Consider the following 6180-nt stretch of genomic DNA (forward strand, 5'->3'; position numbering starts at 1 on the left):
TCACGTTGTTCGAGATGTGGTGCAAATGACATGGAGGAAAAGTTTGTTTGTTTGTTTCGAAAATTTCGCATAGACTAGTTAATGAAACCCGATATGCCCCGCCAGTGGACATTGTGACCTAATGAGTCGATGTTATAACATTAGGCTGTCAGGTATAGTAATACACTAGATGGCGGCAGAACACTATAGAAGGACCTCGCTAATAATTGAAGATTTGTGATTCAGTCTACACTGAAATCACAATATATTAGAATAACATGATTTATTTTAGATGAATGTTTTTATAGCTACTCCGTGTCAGTACCAGGAGGTTTAGTAAACAGAAAATATACAAGTTATTTTTTCCCATTTTTGGTGCCTCCAAAATCTGGACAAAAGTAATATTTATAAAACTGTTTTAACTTATTTGATTACAAAAATACAGCTGATTATAATTTAAGTCATTGATGTTTTAGTGATTATGCATGTCTACAGCAGAGACTTCTTTTATCAGTCTGTAGTTTCAAGAGCAAACAACATTGACTTTTATCACACACACAATATTATATACATACATATATATATATATATATATATATATATATATATATATATATATATAATACATACACACACACACACACACAGGTGTATACATATTTTACTTATTAAGATTTAAGCTTACACATATGGTTGAATTATTGAAGAAAAAGATCTGTTACAGCAAGTCATCACCATTTTAGTGTTTTAATATATATAATATGTAAATCTCTGAAATTATTTTGAAACGCCAGAATTTTTTGTCAATATAGAATATTATGAGAATATTTTCAAAACTGAACCACTGAAAATCAATGTCCATTTCAAAATGAGCAATTATTATGAGCAAAAACCATTAATGCAAAGACTTTTATTATAAACTATAATTATTCAAATAATTATAACTTATTTATAATAGCTTATAAATGGCATCGGTATATAAATATTTCACTTTTTTTTTAAATAACAAAAACAATTAGATAAAACAATCAATATTCCCCAAGGAAGTGATTCATTTAATGATGAAGTCCATGATTTATTGGTCTTGTCTTTTTATTAAATGAGGTTACTTCATACTGCATGATGAGAACGAGCAATTAGCGTATGCAAATGAGAGAGGACTCTGAGCTTTCACTAATTTTGTGACAGAACAAAGAAAATTTACAGAGCTTATATCTAAAATGCAAAATAGTCACATTAAAAAAATATTGTACCCAAGATATTTTCTTAAATTGGACTGATTTTCATTGCAGCATCATATTAACAGGATATGGATGCTGCATAATGTCTTGGTTGCTTCTGGCTATGGGAGACTGATAAATGTACCACAGATATCTGCGATGTGTGCTCAGGATCATTGAGTATAATCACTAATTAACATACTGCTATTTGCTCTGTCTGATCGAACGGCCTCATTAAGTAACAGATAATCCCACAATATTCAAAGTTTACAGTACCTTTTTGTTTCTGCTCGCTGAGATGTTTGCCGAGGCTCCATACAGGCGTTATACACAAATAAAGAGCAGATGCTGACTTTGATGTGTGAATTTGTGCCCCCAAAAAAGTGCATATCTGGACCATCAGAATTACCCTGGATGTGATGGTTAGTCGTGGATTTCTCATTAACTAAAGTAAATTTGCTTAATAACACATTAAATAGGTTGCAAACAAGATGTTTTATAGCTTTTCTCCTTTCTAATTATCAATGTTTGTTGTCTGATATTACAATGTCTTATTTTCTCCATACAGATGGACTGAGATATTTGCCAACATCCAAAGGATGGTGTTACAAGAGTAAAATACATTACAGGAACTAGTGGGAAGAATAAAATATTGATTTGCTTGTATGCAAATGAGCTCAAATATGCTCATTCCTCACAAATAACCTCTCCCCTCCTCAAACATTTGGAAACCTGTGTGTGATCATGCTTGAGAAACAGATGTGTGTACAACGGGATTTGATTCCGTTGACATCCGGGGTGAATACGATTCCCTTTCTCTCCGTCAGTGTTGTGAATGTTTCAAAAGCAAACTTTCTTTTTCCTGAGTCGGGGCGCGAGTTCCGCACAGAGATGTTTGATGTTTTCCTCTTGTGGAGCTCGACGAGAAGAAGCGAGTTCTTAATTTATGAGGACATAACAAGGAAGCTATTAAACAAACATATTTCCCTGCTTCGGCTGGCATGAAAGAGCCACTCAGGGCGAGAAAGCCCGCGCTTTGGTTTTGCGAAAAGATAATTGCCTAAATGTTTACAAGTTAGCAAGAGTTTAAATCGCACTAACGGTTGCGCTAACAACGCATCATTCAAGATGACCGCATATAAAGGTAACAAAAGGAATTAAAAGGCACTTTTCAGTGTAATACCAAGAGGCTATAACCAATTTAAGCGATTATATTGAGGGATACAGCATCCAATTTCCACAAGTGGGGCAGTGGGAAGTGTTTAGGCTAGTTGAAGTACACGTCTTAATGAGAAAAGACAAAAAAAAAAAAAAAAAAGAATCCATGTGCATGATTTATGCAGTCTGTTTCTAGGAGCACATACATAATTATTTATGATCGCTGAGCCCGAGAAAGACGCGTGGAGAAAGAGAAACTGGTAAAAAATTCAAAAGCAGAAGTAGTTAAATGAATATTTAAGGGACTATGAAATATTTAACGGAAACAAATGAGAAAAACATTTAAAACAGCATGATAAATAATAGTGGGAGTTGTCGGGTGGAGAAAAAAAGCGGCTGCCATGAGGCCTTAAACATCCGCGTGGTGTCTGATCCCGGCCTCGGCGATTTGTTTTCCATATGCCCGTCGTTACGGGGGCACGGTCAGTGTATGAGGGCTGGCGCGTTGCAGGGGAATATTAGCTTTTTGTTGAGAGCGGTTGGATGGATGCCATGGGCTAGTCACAATTTAATGTGTCGACTGGTCTGGTACAAGTGGAGGGCAGGACACTGGCATTGACGAGAAGAAGAGGTGATGTTTTATGCCAGAGGACGGTGTTCTGATGATTTGTTCGACAAGGAAAAATGCTAGGCTACCTAACAGATTGTGCTACCAACATAACATTCATATGGTGTGATGTGGTTTGAGGCTCTATTAGTGTCCAAACTTACCTCAAACCCTAACCCTACCCTTAAAACAATGCAAATATAGTGTTGTTAGCACATTCTGATAGGTAGCATTTTTCGTTAAGACACCGGGCTCTACCTGAAGAGGACAAATATGAAGAGTGTAAGGATTCAGGTAATTTGTGTGCTGCTTTTAACAACAACAACACTAACAACAATATTTGATTTTTTTCCCATTATTTACAGGTAAAAGTCCAAATTTTAAACAGAAACAGTGTAATAATTCACATTTAAGCCTACTTCAAGTAGATTTTGTAAAGTAAAAATGGCAAACCAACACAGTAGTAATTGTTTATCATACAAGAGTAATCAAAAATATCGTTACAATCAAACTTGTTTTAACATTACAATAAATATAGACCAAATAATATGCAAAATTATTAACATGATGCAGGCTGAATTGGGTAATTGACCTTTTTATGTTTGAAAATGAGGTCATGTCATTTACAACATGTGGAAGCATATCCAGATCCTTTTTAAAGTTTATAAACCAATTTATTTGCATGATTATATGGTTTGTAGCATTTTGCTTTTTTTTTTCTCCCTGCTGTCTATAGAGAACAGTCCTATTACCCAATTTTGCATTGCAAATCACTGTAATATACATTATATACACTGAATACACAATATATTCATTATTGAATATTGTAGAGTGTAACTGGAAAAAGCAGAATAAATAGAATAAGATTATATAAAAGAGCAAACAAGTGAATTTAGAGCATTTTTTTTCCAATTAGCATTAAAGTGAGAATTTTAATTTCCCAAATGACTAAAGTATAGTGAAATATTTTTCGTATATAACACAAGTAAAGATTTTTTTTTCTTATTCTTTTAACCCAAAGACTGACGTGGCACCATATTATGCATCTTAAAATTCAATATATTGCCGGGCAATCAAATATGAGAGATCTATAAATGTTTTTATTTTGATGGGGTTTTTTTTTTTTTTCTCTCTTTAGAAAGAGTTGGTAAGTACATCATTCGTATGGTCTTGTTTTTTGAGTTTTTATTTTCTGGCAACAGTCATTGGCCTCTTGTTTAATTTCCATTTTTCCAGATCTGAAAATAATTAAATCAGCAAACAAATAATTAATTGAGTCAATGAGAACAATTAGTTCAAAGACGCCTTTGAGAATTGGTCGTGCATAGTGAATTGGTTAATTATCATACTACAAAATAATTAAGTGGAAGAGCTCTCTGCATGTGTGATACTGCATGTGAGTAGTATTGACTTCTTTTGCATATGAGAAGAAATGGAAACGTTCTGTGGATGTTAAAGGTTCTTAATGAAACCATCAATTCTTATAAAGAAACTTTAGTTTTAAGAGTGTATGCTGCTCTTTACAGTCCCCATCCACTTTCATTATATGGAAAAGAGCAGCATGAATATTTGTCAAAACATCTCCATTTGTGTTCCACAGAAGAAAGAAGGTTATACATGTTTGAGGGTGAGTAAATAATAACTCAATATTAATTTTTGGGTGAAATATTTATACATTTATTGGCATTCTAGAAGCTAAAAAAAATGATTTTAATGTCTGAAACCGTCTCTTTTACAGGTCATCAAAACCTGGATTGATTTTTTTATTTACTCTAATCATTGCACATAACTGTCTTGCATTGGCCCTTGACAAAAGTAATGCAATGACACCCATGTTAAACTCCATTATAATGCGTACTGAAGGTTGTGACACTAATCTCAGTGACCTACACGGCCCATACATCAGAGCGCGTCTATCTGCTGACAGCGTGCTGTATCTAGGGGCCCATGCTGCCGGAGGAGCCACGAGGCAGAGCGATCGGAGCCGTCGCTGTAACCCTGTCCGAAGTCGGAGATCATTACCCCCGTGACTGATGTGCGGGGCGGCCCAGAGTGAGCGCGTTTATTTCCCTACGCAGGGGTGGGTGTCTCGGCCCCATGAGGAGGACAGCCCTTCACGTTTTGTTAGCGTGGTCATGGCTCTCACGTTAAATCGAGGCCCTCTAGCGCACATACGCCTCAGCTTATTCTCCATCCTTATTTTAAGAATCATCCTTCTGTGGATGCTGTGCTTAATTTTATGAGAGAGCAGATATATTGCTGTCATTTTGACAGCATATAAAAAATAATAGCTGTTAAGTATGTTAAGAATAAGGAAAAATGTAAAGTTAGCTGGTCATGATTGCAAAATAAAGTTTATTTTGTTATAATTACCAGCTGACTATACGTTATTCTGCTTATTACAGCATTTTTTAAAATACATTAAGTGAATAAATGGACATGTTTTATTAATATTATATTAGTATATTTTAGATTTATAATATCAAAATAGAACTAATACAAGGCAGCTTTATAAAGAATACCTATATTTTGTAAACTATAATATTAACTACTATTTAAATTGTTTTGACTGTAAATTAATTGCTTGGTGTTTTTTTTTTTACTTCCTTAATATGTCAAGAGCCATGCAGTGCTGCTGTTCTACAGTGGCTGCAGAGGATCGAGTGATTGTTCCTTTTACCATAACACTGAATCTTACTGTAATTTACAGCCCAGGCCAGATATAAACCTTAAGTCAGATTTTACTACTAAGGTGAAGTGTGGCATTGCACATTACAGTGTAGTATTTTCAGACAAGCTCATAAAGCAGAATAATAGTAGTGTTTGCATCTTAAAGATGGCTGCACATGGCCCAGATAGATGACCTGGCTTCACTTTTACAAAACTAACGACCAGAGCAGACCGCTGCAGCTTTGCCATCCAAAAACTTCATTTCACACATTCAGCGTTTTATAAATGCACTCTTTAATTTTTCCATTTATTGCCCCGTGATTAAAATCTCTGGCCCTGTGACCTAAGGGATCATTCTGAGTGATAATGAATGGGATCAGGGCAGAAGCCTGGAAAAGATGGCATCTCGACACATCTTCAAGGTTAACAATGGAGAACAATGGACTGTGTCTTGTACCCTAAAGTGATGAATGAACTGTTTCTAGCATTTCAATAAGTGCCATTATAATAGATTGGACAGTAACATAACAACTAGCATTTCATTTG

General features: G+C 35.0%; 1 long non-coding RNA gene across 1 annotated transcript; it reads left to right on the plus strand.

Annotated features, from left to right (window-relative positions):
* The first annotated feature begins 638 nt into the window (after positions 1 to 638).
* On the plus strand, positions 639 to 5263 carry LOC125247947. The gene is made up of 3 exons (XR_007180204.1): positions 639 to 1621; positions 1768 to 4591; positions 4703 to 5263. It is a non-coding gene; the product is annotated as an uncharacterized LOC125247947 (long non-coding RNA).
* Positions 5264 to 6180: the final 917 nt, after the last annotated feature.

This window comes from Megalobrama amblycephala, linkage group LG15, assembly GCF_018812025.1.
Source record: "Megalobrama amblycephala isolate DHTTF-2021 linkage group LG15, ASM1881202v1, whole genome shotgun sequence".
Taxonomy (NCBI): Eukaryota; Metazoa; Chordata; class Actinopteri; order Cypriniformes; family Xenocyprididae; genus Megalobrama; species Megalobrama amblycephala.